Here is a 13927-nt window from a genome sequence, read left to right as displayed (position 1 = left end):
ACACTCAACTGAACCATCTAGTTGAGAGTTCTGGTTTTCTACACTCATCCCAGTCCGGCTTCCGAGCTCACTACTCCACAGAGACAGCACTTCTTGGAGTTACGGAGAGTCTACGACACAGTATCGATCAAGGTGAAACATCGGCACTCATCCTGCTGGATTTGAGTGCCGCGTTCGATACCGTGTCCCATTCCATCCTTTTGAGATCTCTCCGCTCCCTGGGAGTGGCAGGCCCGGCTTTAGCCTGGATTGCCTCCTTTCTTAGTGGGCGTACCTTCCAGGTTTTCTCGGCCAAAGCTACATCTACAATCTGCTCATTGGCTTATGGTGTTCCCCAGGGGTCTATACTCAGCCCCTTACTGTTTAATATCTACGTCGGAACCCGGGCCACCATTGTGGAGGAAGCGGGGCTGACACTATTCTCCTACGCCGATGACACCCAAATTGTCTTCTCTCTGTCAGGCAGAGATGAGAACTGCCCCTCTGCTCTAAAGCTCGGCCTGGTACGCGTGGCCGAGTGGATGCAGAAGAACTGTCTGAAATTAAACGGGGAGAAGACAGAGGTGGTGATATTGGGCAAGAATAAAAATCTATGGGGCCCCCAACATTGGCCTAGTGATATGGGACCACTTCCACAACCAGCCACAGTGGTTTGCAACCTTGGTTTCCTTGTTGACGACAAGTTATCTATGAGGCAGCAGGCTACAAATGTTGCTGCGATCAGCTTTTCCACCTTAAGATGGCTCCAGAAAATTTTATGGATGCTGCCCCTATCCACTCAGAGAACTGTTGTCCAGGCGTTGGTTGTCTCCCGCCTGGACTACGGTAATGTTCTCTATTTGGGAGCTGATGCTGCAACCATTAAGATTCTTCAGGTAGTCCACAATGCGGCTGCCCGCCTGCTTCGGAAGGTTCCTAGGAGAACTTCAGCATCTTCTGCTCTGCGTGACTTACACTGGCTTACAATCTCAAGCCGGATTAAATTCAAAGCCTTATGTTATCTGTTTAAGATTAGGCAGGGCACAGCCCCTAAATACCTACAGAACTTAGTTCAACCATACAGGACTCGTCGAACCCTTAGATCTTCTGGGAATGGAGACTTTATTATCCCAAGATTTAAACTTGCCAGAATGGGTGGGCGGTCTTTCGCTCATCTAGGTCCCAAGCTCTGGAACGCATTACCAGTTGCTCTAAAATTGGAGAATAACTTGCTGCGGTTCCGGAAGGGACTTAAGACCTTGCTTTTTGAGTGATCTGCCCGTTGTCCTGGTCTGCTTGATATTACCTGATACTTCTTTCTTCTTGAGTCTATCCCTAGTGCCGGGAAACCCACTACGGGTAGCTGTTGCGCGTTACAAGTTAAATAAAATAAATAAATAAATAAAGGGGGAGACTATATGAAACAAAGAAGCAACACAGTGTGGGAAAAGATGTGCAAGGGATGTGTGAGACTGTAGAAGATAGAGGAAAGGTAGAGAGAGGGAGAGGGAGAAGAGAAACAGTGTGGGGAAATAACTTTGGAGTGTGTTTGAGACTTTGGTACATGAAAGGTAGGAGAAAAAATGAAGATGAGAGAGAAAATGATGGGTGATTGGACAAACAGACAGTGGAAATAAAACTATGCCAATTAATGTGTGGAAGGGGGAGAAGGAGGAAATCAGGGCAAGGGTGAAGAGAAATAGGAAGAGGAAAGCTCTGCCAATGGTTTGTGAGAGTAGAAAACAGACGGGCGAATAAACAATGAGAGAAGAAGAGTGGAAGCTCCGTGGGAAACAACTCTAACAATGATGTGTGAGACTAGAAGAGAAGTGCAGAGAGACACAATGAGAAGGAGAGGGAAAGAAAGTATTTATAAGTGGAACTCGGAAAATGGCGTGTGAGACCCTAGAAGGAAAAGAATGGTTGGAGAGACAAGTAGAGAAGGGGAAACGAAGGGCGGGAAAAGATCTCTGCGAGCCATGTGTGAGACAGCGGAAGAGAGTGGATAGAAAGGCGAGAAAGCTGAAAATGGGAGGGGCATAACAGAGGGCGGGGAAAAATGAATTCTGTGAGCCGTGTGTGAGACCATGGCAGAGAAGTAAAGGGAGGTGAACCGTGTGCAAAACAATGGAAGAGAAAGGTAAGAAAATAGAAAAGTGAGAATAAAATGTTTGGGGCATAATACAGGGCAGGAAAAACTCTGTGAGCCATGTATGAGACTGTGGAATAGAAGGAAAGGAAGGTGAGTCACGCATGAGACATTGGAAGAGAGAAAATATGAAATAGTGGAAATGGAATGACAGTGATATAATAAGGTTAGGAAAAAAGACACTGTGAGTGTGGGTGTGTGAGACCATGGAACAAAGAGAAAAGGGAAGTGAGCAATGTGTGAGACAGTGGAAGCGAAGCAAAGAAATGTTAGCCATGTGGGAGACAGTGGGAGAGAAGAGAAGGGAGATGAACTGTGTGTGAGAGTGGAAGAGACAGAAAAGGGGAGAGTGAGAAGGGAACGGAGAGGGCGGGAAAAGAATTCGGTGAGCCGTGTGTGAGACCATGGAAGAGGAAGGAAACGTGGGGAAGAAAACCACGAATGAGGTGGGAATGGAAAAGGAGAAACAGAGTGTGGGGACGAAACTCTGGCAATGGTGTGTGATACTAGAAGCGAGTAGGGTGAGACAATGAGCGAGGTGCAGGAGGAGACTTGAGAGAGGAAACTGGTTGCGAATAGGGCTATGCCAATGTACTCTCCAAAAGGCGCGTGAGGCTGTGGAAGATGCACCTGTGGAAATAGAGTGAATGAGTGAGAGTAGGAGTGTGGGGAAAAAACAACAGAGTTGATGTGGCCCTTATGCGAGCCAAGGATGTGTGAGATGGTTGGGAACCAGTTGTAAGGAAATGGAGAGGTGCGTGTAAAAGGACTCAGAGTTGGAAAATAACTGTGTTGGCGCATGAGTGAACTATGCCAGGCACGCGAGGGAGGGGAAGAGAGGGGGAAGGGAGGAGAGCACAGAGCGCGAGAGAGCCTCTAGACAGGGCGAGAAGGCGAACTGCTGTGTAAATGTGGGAAAGTGTTTGAGATGGGTGATCTCAGAGACAGGGGTAAGAGGCCAGTAAAGAAAAGGGCATGGCCGAAGTCTGAGACAGCGAGAAGAGGCCAAGAAAGAAAGGGGCATAGCCACGCTCTGAGAAGGGGAGAGGAGGCCAAGAAAAACAAGACCGAGAGTGGTGTATGCGTGCGCACGCAGACTTCACTTTTCAAGCACTGCACTTGTGCTTGTGGCGCGCCCCTGCTCGCTCCCGCAAGGTGGATGCCACCATGAGTGCAGTGCTTGAAAAGTGAAGACCGATGGCTAAAGGCAATCCAAGAGCAGCGCAGGTGTGCTGCCTAGGCGAAACCTAAAAAATAGTCAGAAACACCCCATCCAGAAACTGGTTTAACACAGAGATAAACTCTGAAAGAAGGCAACTAAGAGCCGCTGAAAGACTCTGGCGGAACAACCCGTCCCCAATCCTTCGAGACCAACTCAAAGCAATACGCGGATGTACAAAAAACACATCAAGAATGAAAAGACTTCTTTCTTTTGCAACGCTTTAGACAACGCTAACAACAGGCCTAAAGAGCTCGTCAAGCTCATTTGCCAACAAACTTCCAAACCCCTTGCACCCTCAGTTCTGACTTCCAAAGCCCTGTGTGAGAACTTTGCTAACTTCTTCAATGACAAAATCTCCAAGATTGAGCTCTCCCTAGATGTCAATTGCAGTACCCCACACAAGAGTGCATCCCTAGGGACAGGAGCTACCACTCACAAGCTCCCACCAATACACTGGAAAGTCTTCAATTCCATCTCCGAAGCAGAGATAGCCAAAATGATCTTCACTTCCAAACCCTCCTCTCACGCCTCCGATCCTATTCCGGCCCAGTTAGCCAAAAAGCTCAATCTCTCCCTAGCCCCGCTCTGGACCAAGATCATTAACTGCTCCCTTACAACCAGAGTCATACCGGACTGCCTCAAAGTCAGCCAAGTCACGCCACTATTTAAAAAAAAGTCTTAGACACTAATGATTTGAACAACTTCAGACCTGTCTCCAATCTTCCTTTCCTAGCCAAAATCCTGGAAAGGTGTGTTCTCCTCCAATTGACTCAACACACAGACAGCAACAACCTCTTAGCCACCCACCAATCAGGCTTCAGAAAAGGCTGCAGCACAGAGACAGCGATCCTCAATGTCATCGACGATTTACATAAATCATTTGATGCAGGCCAGTGCTCCCTACTCATTCTCCTGGACTTATTGGCTGCCTTCGACACGGTGGACCATAACCTACTCATCAAGGTACTTCATGATAGGGTAGGGGCAGAAGAGGTGGTCCTAAAGTGGTTCTGCTCCTTTCTCCAGATCCGCAGCCAAAGAATAAAGATTAGAAACTTTTCATCAGACTTCCACCCCGTCAGCAGAGGCGTCCCCCAGGGATCAGTTCCATCACCTCAACTGTTCAACATCTACATGGAACCCCTCACCACCATACCCAAAAAGTCAAACATCCCCTACCACCTCTATGCGGACGACACCCAGATCTACCTTAAAACATCCTCCGTTGATGATATTCACAGACTCAACGACACTCTATGAGTAGTCCAACACTAGTCCAACACTGTCTATCACAAAACCACCTGAAACTCAATAAAGACAAAACGAAAATCTTCCTCATCTCCAACAAAGAGGAGAACCCCCAAATCGCAGAATGGCTAAAAGCAATCGACACTTTAAATGACAATCTCACCCTGGCGGATTCTGTAAAATCGCTCGGAATCACCCTTGACCCCAAACTTGCCATGACCAAACACATTAAGAACCCTACCAAGAGCACCTTCCTTAACCTGAAGCTTAACAAAATTAAACCCTTCATCCCACCTAACGACCTCAAACAAGCCACTAAATCCCTGGTGCTGTCCAGATTAGACTATGGGAATGCTTCCCTGACAGTTACAGCAAAATCCCACCAAGCCCCCCTCAGACCTACTCTCAACGCAACAGCCAGAATGGTCACAGGAGTGAAGAAGTTGGATCACATCTCGTCCGCACTCAGAGAGCTAAAATGGCTCCCAATTGAAATGCGTGCCAATTTCAGAACGGCCTGACTCACGCACAAAGCCCTTCACACAGGGAAACCCGCCTACCTGGCTGCCAAACTCAAGAAGGCCGGTCAGACAAGAAGCCTCAGAAGTTCCAAAACTCTACTCCTCATCCCGCCGAAATTCCGTAAACAAAAAAACGCTTTGCCATTCTTCTCTGGAAATGCCCCCAAAATCTGGAACTCCATCCCAGTTCATAGCAGGTCTACCCCCTTCTTTCAACAATTCAAAAGATAACTCAAAGACCACTTCCTTAACCGTTCTATCCCGAATAGATAGATGCTGCCGAAAAGCCTAAGCCTGCACTTTGTAGGACGTAATTACTGCCCCACCAAGACTTATACCTCTTCCCCTCCTTGCATGTGCTCATTATTGTGACTCTCTGTGTCTTCCTTTCCTGTAATGTTATTCAATACACTGAGACTTCCAATTACTTCAATGTGCGTACGAACGCCTAAATATGTTGCTTTTACCCATGTTGTGAAGCGCTCCGATACCTTCGGGTCTGGCTAGCGCTATACAAAACTCTACAATAAACAATAAATAAACAATAAACACAGCACCTCACCAGTGCACGGCTGACAGGTTATGAGTTAACACTGTTCGCCAAACATAGTACGATCAAACGATGTGCCACTCTGAATCCAGCCACGTTACTACCCCTCCCTTCTCAGAATGAGGAGATTGACATACATAATTGTAACTTCCGGACGGAAGAAGAGATGAAAGGATGGGTAGACTTGACTGATATTCCCTTATCTGACGCTCATGGGGAATTATATGTCAATGGCTCTTGTTTTAAATTGTCAGATGGCACTCCAACGTCTGCTTATGCTATTACTACGCTGCGTACGGTAGTTGAGACATCACGAGTTCCCTATCAGTCAGCCCAAGCTGCAGAGCTTGTTGCCCTAATACGAGCCTGCGAGTTGAGTGAGGGACTGGTTGTAAATATTTATGCCAACAGCCAGTACGCCTTTGGAGTCGCCCATAATTTTGGGCAGTTCTGGGCAGAGAGATGGTTCCTTACTTCTCATGGAACAATGATTCAGCACGGTCATTTTATATATAGGCTTCTGTCCGCTCTGACACTCCTTTAGAAATTGGCAATAGTAAAGTATAGCACCCATAGGAAAGTTAATGACGATGTAGGTAAAGGAAATACTTTTGCAGATCAGGCAGATAAGGAAACAGCCCAGACTATGATGAAAAGAATGTTCAATTCAGGTCCCGCTAGGTGGGTGCCCCAGGTCACCATGTTTGAAGATGCACTTGAGAATGTGAAAGAAATACAGTGAGGCCACAGTGGAGGAATTAGCAGTGTGGCAGGAAAGTACAGCACAATTGAATGATGAGGGATGTTGGATTGACAAGTCAGAGGAGCAAAGAAGGATGTTGCCAGATGCATATGTTCTTCCTGTAGTCACAATGGCGCATGGCCCAGCCCATATCAGTGCTAAGGGTATTTGCAAGTTGTTAGACCCTGTATGGCAGAATGACAACATCTCCAAAACTGCTGCACATTTAGTGAAGTATTGCATGGTGTGCATGGTGCACAATCCTGGAAAAGGTACCCCTACACCACCTGGTAATTTTGCACCACCTACCTTCCCTTTTGAGGTCCTTCAATTAGATTACATTGAATTGGACATGGTCAATAATTTGAAGTACGTGTTGGTGATTGCTTGTGCATTCAGTAAATGGGTTGAGGCTTACCCCACTAAAGACAATACAGTCATTGCGACTGCAAAGCTACACCTGAAGGAGTTCTTTCCTCGCTTCAGCTTGCCCCGTTTGATCTGGAGTGATAACGGAAGTCACTTTAATGCCAAAGCCATACAGTTAATTTGTGACGGTTTGTACATACAACTGAAATTCCATGCTGCAAACCATCCGCAATCAGCAGGTTTGGTTGAAAAGTACAATGGCACTCTCAAACTGAAGTTAGCAAAGATTCAGGAGACAACAGGGTTACAGTGGCCAGATGCTTTACCATTAGCTCTTTTGTCAACAAGAACAACATCAAATTCTAGAACAGGAGTGTCACCCTACGAGGTCGTGTTCGGATGCCCAGTCATTGTCTGGGGCATCCCGTGCCCTCACAGATTTTCTGATATTGAGTATCCATTGTTGACAGACTATCTTTCCCAGTTAACTGAAAATTTGCTTTCTGTTCACCAACAGGTCCGCGTATCCCTTCCACCCATACCAGAGGGGCCTTGACATGATATTCAGCCTAGAGACTTCGTTCTAGTGAAGAACTTTCAGCAGAAGAAGAGTTTGGAGCCTCGTTGAAAGGGACCTGAACAGGTCCTACAGTCAACTCGAACCGTTGTGAAAGTCGACGGCCGAAATAACTAGACTCATGTCAATCATTGCCGTAGGATACCCTTACCCTTGCCCTATGATCAGTGGGTGAGGGATGGCGTTGGTGACACTGAGTGTGAGAAAGTACCTCAGTTCGTCCCCTTCATCAATGTAAAGTTAACGTGGACCAAAACAGATGCAGAGAATGATAACGCTCTAAATGCAGTGGTCCCTCCAGAAATTCGAGCAATTAAGGAGTCGCTGTTTGTTGACCTGTGTGTGCCTGGAGTCACCAGGTACAAATTGCATCCTCGGCTGAGTAATAGTGCACCAAAGGCGAAGTCAGATTAGTTACGGATGGACTGTGTAAGTTAGGGTATACTTTGCTATTGTACCAACGGTGTTAGTTTAGGGTGTCGTGAGATTAATCACTGTTCTGACATTGGACAGGATAGATCAAACGTGCTCCCTATGAGGGGGGGTACATTATCCTGTGTGATGACCGATTGAGGAGGAGGAACAGCCATTTGCTCCACCGCGTTTAGTGCAGGGTTGGGCAACAAAGAGTAAAATAGTTTGCATATTAATTGTTGTGATTACGCTAATAACAATACTTGGAATACCATGGTTTCTAGAAGAGAAAATTCCTGTACATTTTTTGGTTGGTACAATGCCCACTCCCCCATAGCACATTTTAGTTACTTTGGCTGCACACAAAGCAGCGCATAGGTTGTCCTACACCAATAATAATTTTATACAAATGTTGCATCAAGCTCATGATGTCTCCAATTCAACTAATTGTTGGGTTTGTGGATTGGTCCCTTCAGTTACTCATAGGAGCGACAATTTGTTGTCCATGCCATTGTCAAATTTTGGTAGCTGTGAAGGTTGGTTTGAATTGTTCGTCATGGTGCACTACCATTTCCAACTCTCTACTCTGGTTAAAACACCTGCTGATTCTCGCACTGAGGTAGAGTATATAAGTTTTCATCACAGGCTTACTCCCATAGGATCAGGAGGACAAAGAACCTCTGGTACATTGTCCCAAAAATCCTGTATGAGCACATATGAAAAAGTGAAGAACAACACATGGCTTCAAATGGAAATGGCTGATTTCCAAAGGTTCAACGCCTCTGAGTATTTTCAATCTTTCCAAGCTTGCAATATTACTAAGGACAAACCGATGCCGGTGTCCCGTGTCCGTGGTCAACAAAACAGCTAGTTTCTGTGTCCAGCGGACTGGGGTGGTAAAGGTGGGGGAAAGAGAATGCAGGTTCACCTATAGACTGAGAATGATTAATAGCCTGCCTTTGATCCTACCCCTTGTCTATTTTGTCTGTGGTACCTCTCTTTCCGGTACAAATGGGGGTGGTGATGGACGGAGCATCTGAACCAATCAAACACTCACACCCAGTCAAAAGATCTGGGTTTAATCCATCACCGTTCTTTAGCCCACTCTGCCACCCCAGTTCAGCAAAAAAAAGATGTATTTAGGCCCAGATCTCTGTACTGGGGTGAATGTATGACATTGATCTGCATTCTGTCCATCACCTGTTGTTTGTACCTCTCTTTCCTCCTTCCCCCTGTGTACGCTGCCCTGTCCAATTATCATAAAGATTATCAGCTGCAGGGTCGGAGTACATACTTGCCCCGAGTCATAAGGGTTGTTGACACAAAGGATAAAGATGAGACGAATACCACCGCACAACAGTTTGAGGATGCCATAAAGGGTCTCCTACCTTTTTGGGGGTCCATGGCTAATAGTCTTCAACTTCGTTGGCTAACAAGAGTTGTGGAGGGGGTTATTAATACAACTGCTGGAATAATGACAAATATCACTGCCATGCTCCAGGCTACGAGATTAGTCACTTTGCAAAACAGGATGATTTTAAACGTTATCCTTGCAGATCGGGGAGCGGCTTGTCACGTCATTGGCAACAGCTGTTACGTTTACATACCTGATCACGCCCCCAATGTGTATGCAGCTATACAAAAGTTGCATAGACTTTCGTCTGACATACACCAAGAGACAGGTACTTTGACCCTATCGGGTGGTTCTGGAATATGCTAACAACATGGGATTGAAAGATTCTCATCTTTCGGACAGTGGTTGCTAGTATTATTTTTGCATGTTGCCTCTGCATACACTGTCTACTGGCTTGTTGCACCTACTGTGTATATGTTCTCACCCCTAAACAGAAAATATCAGTCCATGATACTAATGCTGTGATCATGTTGCAGATGGACATTGAGAAAATGATGCAGATCGATGAGGGCATCTTTGTTTCTACATCATCCCTTGCAACTTCTATTTCTGATATTGAGTTATATGTATTGTTCCGAGTATTGATGTTCTTTTGCTTATAAGAATGTTATGTATTTTCCGCCCACCATATAAAATGTTAGCGAATGCTAAAAGAAGGATTTGTTAGAATGCAAAATGTCTTTAGCTGTGTCGTTTATATTGTTCTGCATACGTTAGCATTTGCGGCACCATTTTATGTTTGTCCGCCATTTTGATCCATGAGCGAAACTAATCTCTCTCTGCCTCTACGAGAAGCAGCTTTGGTAATTTTCCTTTTCTCCAAGGTTAGGCCTTGCTGTACTAATGAATACACTGTTCTTATTAGCTCATACCTTTCCCACTAGATAGAGGCCTGTTCCCACTAGTCCAGCGATGGGCGCAGGCAGAACGACCTTGGCATAGAGATAGCGTGTGCCCGGTCCCAGGATCGAGACTTATCCTTCTGTACCTCCTTTGTGTAGCTGCCTCCATCTGGAAATTTCCAGTCTGGTCGTGTCTTCACTGGTTCTGAATTGTACATAATGTATCACCATGTTTTCTGATGTCAGTCCTCTCTGCAGCACCCCAACACGACTGGACAGACATGGCTCCGCTCGAGTGAACCTGAATAAACATATACTTGGTTTGTATTCTATAATGTCTGACCGACTCTTCATTTGTATGTTAGGCAGAGAGGTGGTCGCGAGTGACCTAGGTGGCCCTAATCGGGTCACTTGCTTCACCTTCTTTGTCAATATCTTCCTAGGAGGCTTGTGATTAGCTTTTATAGTAAAAATGCACTGCCACAGGATGCTCTCTCCATGACTGAGTAATTCAACTCAGTCCCTTTTAACACACAGAATGCCAGGTCACACTGTGATCAAGACCTGCGGTCGAAACGCGTAGGTGAAGGGGGCTGTATGTAAGTCTCTGCTTTAATAAACCCTATTTAATACACTGAGCGAGTGCGGACACTAAGTTCTTTTTGGTGATCAATTTAAATATAGGGAGACGTTCGTCCCAGTTGTCCTGCACCAACCGCGCAAAGCGTGCACCTCCTGAGAACGATTTGGTGGATAAATATATATATAAATACACACACACACACACACACTTCCACACACACACACTTACACACACACACACCCACACCACATTCCACACACACACCACATTCCACACACCACATTCCACACACCACATTCCACACACCACATTCCACCCACATTCCACACACCACATTCCACATTCCACACACATTCCACATTCCACATTCCACACACATTCCACAAACATTCCACATTCCACATACCACATACCACATTCCACACACATTCCACATTCCACACACCACATTCCACATTCCACATACCACATACCACATTCCACACACATTCCACACACCAGATTCCACACACCACATTCCACACACATTCCACACACCACATTCCACACACATTCCACACACATTCCATGCACCACATTCCACACACACCACATTCCACACACACATCCCACACACATTCCACACACCACATTCCACACACCACATTCCACACACATTTCACACACATTCCACACACCACATTCCACACACATTCCACACACATTCCACACACCACATTCCACACACCAGATTCCACACACCACATTCCACACACCACATTCCACACACATTCCACACACATTCCACACACCACATTCCACACACATTCCACATTCCACACACCACATTCTACACACATTCCACACACACACCACATTCCACACACACCACACACACCACACACACCACATTCCACATTCCACACACATTCTACACACCACACACCACATTCCACACACATTCCACACACCACATTCCACACACATTCCACAAACCACATTCCACAAACCACATTCCACACACATTCCACACACCACATTCCACACACATTCCACACACATTTCACTCACACATTCCACACGCCACATTCCACACACATTCCACACACATTCCACACACATTCCACATTCCAAACACATTCCACACACATTCCACACACCACATTCCACACACATACCACACACTACATTCCACACACATTCCACACACACCACACACACCACATTCCACACACCACATTCCACACACCACATTCCACACACACATCATTCCACACAACACATTCCACACACAACATTCCACACACCACATTCCACACACACCACATTCTACACACATTCCACACACCACATTCCACACACACCACATTCCACACACACCACATTCCACACACATTCCACACACATTCCACACACCACATTCCACAAACATTCCACACACCACATTCCACACACACCACAATCCACACATATCCCACACACATCCCACACACCACATTCCACACACATTCCACGCACATTCCACACACATTCAATATACATTCCACCCAGATTCCCCACACATTCCACACACCACATTCCACACACCACATTCCACACACAACATTCCACACACCACATTCCACACACATTCCACACACATTCCACACACATTCCTCACACCCCATTCCACACACCCCATTCTACACACCCCATTCCACACACCCCATTCCACACACCCCATTCCACACACATTCCACACCACATTCCACACCACATTCCACACACCACATTCCACACACCACATTCCACACACATTCCACACACATTTCACACACATTCCTCACACACCATTCGACACACCCCATTCCACACACATTCCACACACATTCCACACACATTCCACACTACATTCTACACACCACATTCCACACACATTCCACACACCACATTCCACACACATACCACATTCCACACACATCCCACACATATCCCACACACATTCCACACACCACATTCCAGACACCACATTCCACACACATTCCACACACATTCCATGCACATTCCACACACATTCCACGCACATTCCACACACATTCCATGCACATTCCACACACATTCCAAACACATTCCACACACATTCCAGGCACATTCCACACACATTCCACACACATTCCACACACCACATTCCACACACACCACATTCCACACACACATCCCACACACATCCCACACACATCCCACACACATTCCACACACCACATTCCCACACACCACATTCCACACACATTCCACACACATTCCACACACCACATTCCACACAAATTCCACACACCACATTCCACACACATTCCACTCACATTCCACACACATTCCACACACCACATTCCACACACACCACATTCCACACACACATCCCACACACATCCCACACACATCCCACACACATTCCACACACCACATTCCACACACCAGATTCCACATACATTCCACACACATTCCACACACATTCCACATTCCACACACATTCCACACACATTCCACACTCATTCCACATTCCACACACATTCCACACACCACATTCCACACACATTCCACACACCACATTCCACACACACCACACACACCACATTCCACACACCACATTCCACACACACAACATTTCACCCATTCCACACATCACATTCCACACACAACATTCCACACACATTCCACACACCACATTCCACACACACCACATTCTACACACATTCCACACACCACATTCCACACACATTCCACACACATTCCACACACCACATTCCACACACACCACTTTCCACACACACCACATTCCACACACATTCCACACACATTCCACACACCACATTCCACACACCACATTCCACACATATTCCACACACACCACATTCCACACAGATCCCACACAGATCCACACACCACATTCCACACACATTTCACGTACATTCCACACACATTCCACGCACATTCCACACACATTCCACGCACATTCCACGCACATTCCACACACATTCCATACACATTCCACCCAGATTCCACACACATTCCACACACCACATTCCACACACCACATTCCACACACATTCACCACATTCCACAAACCACATTCCACACACACCACATTCCACAAACACCACATTCCACACACATTCCACACACATTCCACACACATCCACACACCACACACCACATTCCACACTCATTCCACACACATTCCACACACCACATTCCACATACACCACATTCCACACACATCCCACACACATTCCACACACACCACATTCCACACAAAACATTCCACACACATTCCCACAGATATTCCACACACATTCCACACA

The sequence above is a fragment of the Lissotriton helveticus genome, chromosome 4_1 (genome assembly GCF_964261635.1).
Source record: "Lissotriton helveticus chromosome 4_1, aLisHel1.1, whole genome shotgun sequence".
Taxonomy (NCBI): Eukaryota; Metazoa; Chordata; class Amphibia; order Caudata; family Salamandridae; genus Lissotriton; species Lissotriton helveticus.
This window is presented reverse-complemented; position numbering follows the sequence as displayed.